We start from the raw sequence: 10,562 nt of genomic DNA on the forward strand, positions 1-10,562 counted from the left end.
TATTATTATTATTATTATCATTTTATTTCAATTATTAAACTGTTTTTTATCTCAACCCACGAGTTTTTTCTCACTTGTGCTCTTCCAATTCTCTCCCCCATCCCACTGGGTGGGGGGAATGAGCAAGCGGCTGCGTGGTGCTTAGTTGCCAACTGAGATTAAACCACGACAGGAAGATTCTGCCTCTCCTCTGGCAATGTCTCCATCCCATGGCTAGGCTTATTCTTAAAAAGCTTGCACTAATGTCAAAATCTTAATCTTCCATGTTTCTAATTCATTTAATTTCTTCTTGTCCTTCTGTGAATGGACATGAAAAACAGTCTATTGCTACCTTTCTCCATGTTAATCATTTAAATGTCTGAGGATTAGTCATGCTGTCTTTCTTAGACTTTTCTTTTGTAGACTAAACAACCCCATTTTTTCAGTCTTCTTCACAGACCATGTTTTCCAGACCTCTGCTCACTCATGTTGGTCTCATTTCCAGTCATCAGCATCCCTCTCTAAGCATATTCCAGCAGAGGCCATTTCTGGCAGTGTTGGCTCCATTTACTTCCAATTACCTGATCTATGTTTTACCTTTAAGGGTCAATTTTCCTATGGAAGTTTGATTTAAATTCTTCCAAGCACCTATTTTTGTGAGGATAAGAAGAAAATAAATAACCTCTCTCTCTCTTTTGCAGTGATAATCCACACGCACATTCCCATTTTGTGTAGCTGAGAAACGAGAACGTGCTACTGCTCTTCCTTCTGTCCTGATACTATCTCTAGAGCCCTTGCAGGTCCAGCTCTTACACTGCACTGAGGGGTGGCTATGCAACGCAAGAATTCACTTGTTTCAGCTGCCAGTGCAAGATGGAACACCGCTGCAGATTTCACTGCAGCCCAGGCACCTTGCTTTATCTGTCTGTCCTCCTCCTATTTTCTCTGGTTTCTGTTCTTGTCCCAGTCTGCACTGCATCATGTGTTATTTTTAACCTTTTCCACAGGTCACAGTTTTCACTCTGCAGGGCACGGCACCTTGCTATCTGTCTGTCCTCCTCTGGTTTCTGTTCTTGTCCCAGTCTGCACTGCATCATGTGTTATTTTTAACCTTTTCCACAGGTCACAGTTTTCACTCTGCAGGGCACATGTGCAGTCCTCAGATCTGCACTCCAGGTGCTTTGGGAAGATGTGTGGACCTGTGTCCTAGAATTTATGCCCAGAATGTGCCCCAAGTGGTGAGCTTAGCTTCAAGAGTTCCCAGTGGAAAATGCCATTGCTTAACACACTGCATCATGTGTTATTTTTAACCTTTTCCACAGGTCACAGTTTTCACTCTGCAGGGCACATGTGCAGTCCTCAGATCTGCACTCCAGGTGCTTTGGGAAGATGTGTGGACCTGTGTCCTAGAATTTATGCCCAGAATGTGCCCCAAGTGGTGAGCTTAGCTTCAAGAGTTCCCAGTGGAAAATGCCATTGCTTAACACACATCTCACAAATAAGCGCAATCACCCAGGCCACACCTCTACCTCCAGAAGAAACTTCAGGTCTCTCCCCTTGCCGCTGTGCTGGCAGCTGTCAGGTTAGACCTGCTTTCCTCCCTCTCAATGTCTGACTTCACGGGATTTCCCAGCTTCCCTTCGGAGCCTGCAGGGCTCCCATTCCCCCAGACAGAGCACAAGACCTACAGCTGAGTTCCGTCTTCCAAGTCAACAGAAAAGCATCAAGCTTGTATCCCCCAAGAAACCAAAGAAAGGAGAAGAGCCAAAGTGCTCGCTAAGCAGAGCACCATGTGCAACAGTGCTCTGCCGGCAGCATGACAGGGCTTTGACAAAGCCAGCACCAATGAAAAGCACTGTCCTGGAGAAATGCCACTGATACCATGACAATATGCGAGGCCTGTGGCTGGGGTCACCTCCAAGCAGCACCCTGATTAATCCTCCTGAGGCCTCTCATGTGCAATGTTGGCTATTTGGGAGCTTCTGTTCTTCAAATGGTGCATATCTGAAGATGTACCCAATCCTTAACTGTTTTAAAGACTTCCATTTCTGCTAGTAATGTCTATTGACCAGACTTTTATCCTATTCACCATCGTGCCCCACAGAGGAAGAGACAGAGTCAGGACATGCATGGGAGCCCTTTCACAGCCTCCGCTGCCAGTGGGCAGCACCTTTTGGCTGACTTGGTGGGTTAGTGCCTCAGCTCTATCTCACATTGGCTAGCACAGCTCTGGCCGGGTATCAGCCAGGCTCTGCAGGGCTAGAAACGCAATCTGGGGCCAGGTAATTTAGCTTGGGGTACTGATGCGTTCATAATTCAACTTACCTTACCCCTTTTCAGGGATCCTTCCTGTGAGAGTGTCCTTCAGCAGGTGTAAACTCTCTCCCAGCTCAGAGGTTACTAAACTGGCTCTCAATTAGCACCTTCAGCAGCTACTTTCTGGAAGGTGGAAAAAAGATTGGCAACACCTTTGGGAACTCAGAAAAACTAGGGATCTTCTGTCACAAATTGAAGCTCAGCATGGTGACACAGGCTGAGACCATCTCAGCTCGTCACAGGAATGTGTTCACACCTTGTAACCAACAGGAAATTCTCTCTCTGTCCTCACCATGCTGCTGTTTCCCAAGGTCCTTCAACATGTAAATTCAGAAGTGCTCATAATTTCCTACTTCTGCCCACTTCAGCAGAGGAAGGAACCTGGAAGGGCAACAAAGACTCAATAAACTAGATGTGGACTACAAGCCATCCCCACAGAGGGGTTTTTTTTGCCAGATAACATATACCTCTCTAGTTTCTTCCCGAGGCAGGGAATGTTTCATTTACACCGAGAACGTAATTTAACCATCTTTTGCACCTAGACTGCAAACATCCAACACAGAGACTTCATTTCACACACTAGAAATGGGCTTCACGTGGCTGAACTTGGGGCCCTACTAATACTGTACGATGTCTACGTGTGGATTAGCAGTTGTTGTCTTCAGATGATTAAGGACATGTAAAGGGTGAGTTGGCTTGTCCTAGAGTGAGCCCCTGTGGGACAGCTGCAGGTACCTGGTTGTCCCCTTTGCCTATAAAGGGAGAAAGGCCTCACTCTTACAGAGTGAAGAGTGAGGTGATATGAATATTACACAGCCATCCAGGAGCTCTGCCTGTTTCTATTCACAGTACTGAACAACGCAAAGACACAGACACAAAGAAAGTTGAGAATGAAGGAATTTCTATGCAAAGATTATCAGAATGAATAAACAGTTTTGTCAAAATCTAGGAGGCAGGGGCAGTGAAATCATTTGCAGCCATCACAGCTACTCCAGAGTGCAGGCTAGAACATCTCTGTTCTTGCTATCTGCAGAACAACAGACTGAATTCATTCTTTCCCCAGCTATTATGCCACTAAAGAAACACTGGCTTTGATGTGTGGCCTTGCAACTACTGGTTGTGTGAAGGACCCGTGGATGATTGTGGATGTGTTGGGAGTAACCAGCTGGACTCACTATGAATGCATGCGTGAACTTCCATTCAGATATGGAAAAGAAGTTTGGTCACAGGTCAGTGGAGTTCTTCAAGATGGATAGCCATGTGGACTTGAACTCCTGTGCTGCTGTTCTTCCCCCTATTAGCATGGATCTGGGAATTTTAGTTTGAGAAGAACCATGGTCATAGGGTGGTCCATACACCAGTGCCCCAATGCAGTGGGGAAGATTGGGCCTAAATGCCCTTGAACCAATACTTCAAGGGCAGAAAAGTCCCTGGTCTTCAGTAACTGCAGTATATGGTCAGTCAAAGTATGAATGTACATAGTTCTCTAGATACTGGCATTTCCCATAAAACATTGTGTCCTGGTTTTGGCTGCAATAGAGTTAGTTTTCTTCCTAGTAGCTAGTACAGTGCTGTGTTTTGGATTTAGTATGAGAATAATGTTGATCACACACCGATGTTTTAGTTGTTGCTGGGTAGTGCTTACACTAGTCAAGGACTTTTCAGCTTCCCATGCTCTACCGACTGAGAAGGCTGGGGGTGCACAAGAAGCTGGGAGGGGGCACAGCCAGGACAGTTGACCCAAACTGGCCAAAGGGACATTCCATACCATGTGACATCATGCTCAGTACATAAACTGGGGAAAGCTGGCTGGGGGGGCCGCTGCTCGGGGACTGGCTGGGCATCAGTCGGCGGGTGATGAGCAATTGTACTGTGCATCACTTGCTTTGTATATTCTATTATTGTTGTTATTATTATTATTACTATTTTATTTTATTTCAATTATTAAACTGTTCTTATCTCAACCCACGAGTTTTCTCACTTTTACTCTTCCGATTCTCTCCCCCGTCCCACCAGGGCTGGGGCAGTGAGCGAGCAGCTGTGTGGCGCTCAGTTGCTGACTGAGGTTAAACCACGACTCGTTGCTACAAAGACATCGTGCTAAAAACAACAGACTAGGGTTACTGAGTTAGTTCACTTTTTGCTTTTCTTCCCACTTTCATTTTTAGATTCACTTGTAAGTATACTCTCCTTTTCCCCAATAAACACTGTCTGTTAAACAGATATAACCTGTTAGAGTTTAACACATGAAGGGAACATTTCTTTTGATTTTAGTTACAAAACCTTATGTGGGTGAAATTTGATTAATAAAGTCTTGTTAGTATCTGTTTTCATTCATTTGCCTGATACATAGGGAAGAAAACAAGCACATGTTCACATAGGACAGGGTGGGAGACTGAAGGGAATTCAGGATCTGCCAAATGGGACTCTGTTACCATTGATATGGCTGGTTAAGTAAACAAGGAAAAGGATCTGTGTTCACAGGAGCTGCATGTGGGTAATAGGAGTGGGCTTCAGGAATTCGAGTTTTTTTCAATTAAAGAAGCCAAAATAAGCAAGGAAGGAAATTCTAAAACAATGAAAATTATGTGGAAACTCATATTGTTAAAAATACTTAAGACTAAATAGAAACAATATTGCCTCAATATGCAAAAAGTGATGTGGACCTTCTTAAATGCATCTATCATCCTATTAGTATTTTTAAGGGTGAACAAATTCTTACAGAACTTTAACCATCAAAGATATCTCCTGATCCTAAAATGTATAACAAGCAAGCTTAGAAATTGTTATAAGATCTTGCATGAAAATCCTGCTACAGATAGTAGAATTCTGTATTTATTGTGATGAATAAATGTTTGAAAGACATCTCAATAACTGAGATGTATAATAACTTGAAAACAAGACTGGCTCTAGACTTCATGCGAATGTGCATCTTCTGCACCACAAAAACACACAGTAGTTTATAGCACATGGTGTATTTCCTGCCTCAAGGCTCAGCCATCACTTGGCACGAACGCAGAGCAAAATGGAGCAATGCAAATGAGCTAAAGGAGGATGTGGGGAAGAGACATGATGAGAAGACGATGACCACAGTGCATACTATGGTGGGATGTGAGGGAGGAAAGGCGCCTCGAACTGATGGCACTGGTGTATTTGAGCAAAATGTTCGAGCAGAATGAGCAAGGATGAGGCAAGGGAGTGTGGGAAATGTTTGAGACAACAGTAGATAAAGAGATAAGGAAGCATCAGAAAGCACCGAGAAGAGATACTGGGGTCAGGACTACAAACTGACCTCAAGACTTGAGAATGTGACTGTGTAACAGAGTCTGGCAGGGGCAGAGAGGTACAAAGAGATGATGACAGCAAGAAGAAATGGCAAAAAGGTGAGAGCTGGCTGATAGATGACTAAAACCTTTAGCAATGGAAGCAGGCATGGAAAGAGTAGAAAAAGCTGGAACTAGACCTGGAGGGAAACAGGGTACAAAAAGTGAACTCAAGGGTAGGAAATAGTTAAAGATGACACTCTGGGTTGAAGAACAGAAAGGTCTCTAGTGCTGGAGAGGAGAAGTCATGAAGGAAAGAAAGTTGCTGGAGATAAGGAGGGCTTGGCCAGACTGTGGTAGCTAGTTGCGCTATATGAGCTGTAGGGCAGGATCTAGCAAGAAGGCTCCTTTGCAGATTTCATGCAAAGAGTTTTCTGCTAACGCACCATGTGGCTGTTCTTGGAAGAAGTGGTTTTAAGGGCATACCGAAACATTAAAAATATACTGTTCCCCATCAAACATATATTACCAACCTCCTTTAAGCCTTAGCTATCCAGGAGCAAGATACTACTATGTGGAAATATAAGTAAGAGAAAGTCGCAACAGCAGAGAGATCCTTGTGTCAATGAAGGTACCAAAGCTGCATTCTGGAGTGTACATACTGGTGCCTTCATTGGATGCTGATTTAAACCTTTTGTGCCATAACTGGCCTAAAACTAGTCTACATGGAAGAGGAATAACTTTACCAGATAGCTGGGAGGTCTAATGGAAATGGAGTACATAACCTGTACAGTCCTTCTGCTTACACAATGCTGCTAATACAGCTCTCTAAAGCATTCTACCCCTTTGTCTCATTTACTTATGGACCAATAAAGCTGTGAGCAAGCTCAAAAGACTGAGGAAATAGAAGGTTACCAACCTTAGCTTAATTCTAGTTAAATCCCAATTAAATCGATACAAGGTCTATCCCACACAGCTTGTGCCTGCCTGTTGCCTCCATTTACCTTTTCGCAGAATCACAGAATAACTTGCATTGGAAGGGATCCATAAAGATATCAAGTCCAACTCCCTGCTCCTCGCAGGACTACGTAACACTAAACCATATGACAAAGAGCATTATCCAGATGCTCCTTGAACTCTGACAGGCTTTTGCACTGCTATGAGCAAGCAATCCTTGTTCAGAGGATTGCAGTTCTAAAAAAAAAGTTCCCGAGATTTTCACGTCACAGTCATTTCCCTGATTCTCGGTATTTCTTCTACTTTCACTCACAAATAGCCAAAAGGATCCTAACAGGAGCACTCTCAAACTGATTGGGAGTTTTCCATCTCTGTAGAAGGCTGAGACGCTGCAGCTGAACATCCCCGGGTAACCAGCAGCTCTGAAACACACATCCATGGATTAGGTATTTTATGGGCTCACAGTGCACACACATACAGATTCCAAGTTTTGGATAACTAGAGAAAAAAAATCCTCTTGCAAAAGTGCAGGGAAGCATTTTCCATGGGTTTAACAAGAATGGGACAATTCTGGTCAGAGATATTTAAAGCAACAAGGGAACATAGACTTCCACATCCCATAACATTCAAAATACCCTGCTGAATGGTAAAACAATCCGACTAGAAGCACTACAAAATGCTCACTTTGGTCCTTCACAGACATACTTTCTCCACTTACTTCTTGCAGAAAACTCCCTCTTCCCTCCAATGCAAGTCCCTAGAGATGCCTCAGCAGTCCACTGGGGAGTTGTGCTTCTCCAGCTGGAATATCCTCCTCAAACTCTCATTTTCTTCCTTAGCAGTGTGTTCCCAAACACAAACTGTGCTTTACTTGCCATTAATGTGTCTCACACTTCCAGAGCATGCCAACTACTGAAAAAGTGAGTGAGGTGGTCTTTGACTTACAAGTTTCAGGGATTTTCACATGGAGAAGGTGCCCACTGTTCCTAGTGCGGCAGCCCAGCTCCATCCTGAATCCGAAAGCAGCCAGCACCTGATGTTGGGGAGGAGGGGGACCCCCTTATATTTTACCTGATGATATTTTCTTAAAGCAGAGACTGTTTAGCTCTCCCATAAACTATCTCATGCCATAAATCAAAAACATTAAACTACTATGATATCATATTAATCTATTTGATTCCCTAAGAGGCTGGTGCAATGAGTCTCACCAATTGCTTCATTTTTCCTTTCCTAAGCACTCTCTCCTTCAGCATGACTTTCAGATCACACCATAGGGTATCACTCACTGAAGAGGGAGCTAGGCTCCTTCTGTTTTCCCTTTGTGCAATGCGTGCTTTTCACAGGCTAATGCCAATGCTTAGATGTATTGCTCTTCCTCATTCTGGTATGCACCACACACACGTTACATCCTTTGGCATAGCCTCACCATCAGAGCTACATATTCTTCAGTTATGATAACCTTTGGTTAAAAACGTGCAAGTATTTTAACTAGAGCTGATCAGAACAGCATCTGGGAATGATAGAGAGCTGACATTAGTTTCCATGGCATTCTCTGTTTCATTTTGGGCATGCTTTAGGTTCCTAGTTTCTGTGGAATAACCGCATTTTCATTGTCCTGTTCTCAGTAAAACCCAATTTCGCTCCCGCACCGCTACCCCCCCAAAAAACGCCCAACAGTCAATAATCTGTCCCTTCCATGGCTTCAGCAGGGGCAAGCACAGGTAGTCTGCCACTGGGTTGCCCACTCACCCATGTTACTCTTTAATGGGATTTTTCACAATCCTCCAAATCTGAATTAACCTCAACTTTGCGTCACACTTCAACTCACATTTCACTGTCTTTAGGACCCAAGTTAGCCTTTTAAGGACTTTCCCATTTGAGAAGCTTTTAAACAGCAGCTCTCTGTTGTCTACCGTTTTCTTCATACTTTTGAAGAAATCCTTGTGACTGGAAAAACGCTACTTAGTTTCGCAAAACTTGCCATAGCTTCCCCCAGTCACCTTAAACTTCTGCCAGGACTCTCTTAAATAGTAATTTTTTCCACCACTTTCCGGCTGATGCCATTCTCTCTTAATTCTTATGGCAGCCTCTAATACCAGCTTTCAAGATAGATCTTCATGGCCCAGTCTATTTCTCCAGTCTAGCAACACTTCATAACGATAACTTCATTTGTTATTTCTAGTTTCACTCTGCACTGTTAGGTCAGGTTAATTCTGCCTGGTACTGGCGATTTGTAAAAACATTCCCAAGTTTTCCACCTTGCCTTGAACATCTCCAGTGCTGCCAGGATCTGATATTCCACAACTCTGATGGGCAGAGAAGCAGCTGTTAGGATTAAATTTTTTGGTGAAGCTTACCACAACTGATCCCCGCCTCCCCGCCCGCCGCCCGCCCCCCCCCCATCTAAAAATGCAAACCCACAATTCAAATGCTCTCAGCACAGCTAGGTTCATGTTTAACAAAAAAAAAAAAATTGTGTTAATCTCTTTACATCCATTTAACATCCAGGTTGTAGTCATTTCACATGAACTAACGATTTCTGGAGCATTTCTTCCATGTTTTGTCTTAAAGTCATTTATCTTTGGCTGAACTTCTAAGATGCCCCCAAACATCTGGATGATCAGAAGTAATTTCCAACCACATGGTGTTCCTTGATGCGTCATTTTTCTAAGCCGACTACTAGCCATTTTTACAATGCACTTACACTTGAAACTTCCTTCATTACAGAAAAAAGTAAATTCTATTTTTTAATTCTTCTTCTGAAGATTTTATGTTCTGAACTCAATTAACTGAAATCAGAAAAGGTCTGTTCACTTCACAATCAGCTCCCAAGTTTGAGGAACAGCTGAAGAGTATCTAATAGGAAAAAGGTTTCCATGACAAGGTGTCTCTGTAAAGGACCCGGGCTTCAGATTTCTTGGTAAGGAGATACTCTGTCACTGCAGAGCATGCAACTCCCTAGAAGCAATTTCCACGGCAGCCATTTCTTTCACTTCAAGCAAATACCATTGTCATGCAGTACATGCAATTTTACGCAAAATTTGTTTCCTCACATTAAACAGCTTCACTGACTTTACAGTTTGAGCACACTGCAGGGAGAGGGTGTTGCCAAAGGCACAGCCCCTTGGCTTTCTCAGAAAGCCATCGGCTACTTAGCTGCCTCCTTGGGATGGGATCCCCTTCAAAAATCTGTCCTTTAATAGAAAACATGATCTAGAGAATTAATGAGCCATGTATACAAACTGAGGCACTCCATTATTGAACAATACTTGAAGCGTTACGTCCAGAACCATTCACATCACTATTTAGCGCACACAATTAGCAATCTTCAGAGAGCACGCGCTTCCCCCCCGTGTCAGGAAGTATCAGCATCCTACAGCCATTTGCCACGCAGAGCTGGGAAAAGCCCACGTGCTGAAGCCTAGGGCTCCTACAGAGGTCCCTTTTCCCTGGGGCTCAACACATACTGGTGCACGGCTGCAGCCAGCGGCTCACCAGCTTGCTGCCGGCACTCGCAACGGCTGGGCCCAGCCGCCTGCCCATGCATGGCGGGTCTCGGTAGCCTTTGAAGTTGTGCAAATTGAAAGCCACTATTTCATCGCAGTTCCCCTTTTCTTCTCGGAAGGAATAGAGAAGCCTGAAACGGTCTGGCAGCTCTGCCCCCTCCACTTTTCCCTCACAGAAAAACCTCTTCCAGCAGCTCCTGCCACCTCACGCAAGCCGGCACCTCACAGCAGCTCTACCTGCCCAGCTCCACTGGCACAAAGGTGGGAGGATTTGCTGATTACTCTCTCTAAATACAACTGACTTCTCTCCCATGTTAGCTTTGACACACAGAAACATCCATTTATCCTACCGATGACTGCTCTGGGCACCTCAGAAAGGCAAAGAGTAGCAGCATCTTAGCTGCGGGCAGGCTTTGTTTTCCCTCCCACCCCATTTCTTACCTGATGGTGGCTCTTACCTGGGAGCCACTGTGTCTATCAAAGAAGAGTTGAAAACAATTAATGAATTGAGCAGACTGCAAAATGACTGCACCTGCCGCGG

The sequence above is a fragment of the Aptenodytes forsteri genome, unplaced genomic scaffold (genome assembly GCF_000699145.1).
Source record: "Aptenodytes forsteri isolate BGI_AS27 unplaced genomic scaffold, ASM69914v1 Scaffold193, whole genome shotgun sequence".
In the NCBI taxonomy this organism is placed as follows: Eukaryota; Metazoa; Chordata; class Aves; order Sphenisciformes; family Spheniscidae; genus Aptenodytes; species Aptenodytes forsteri.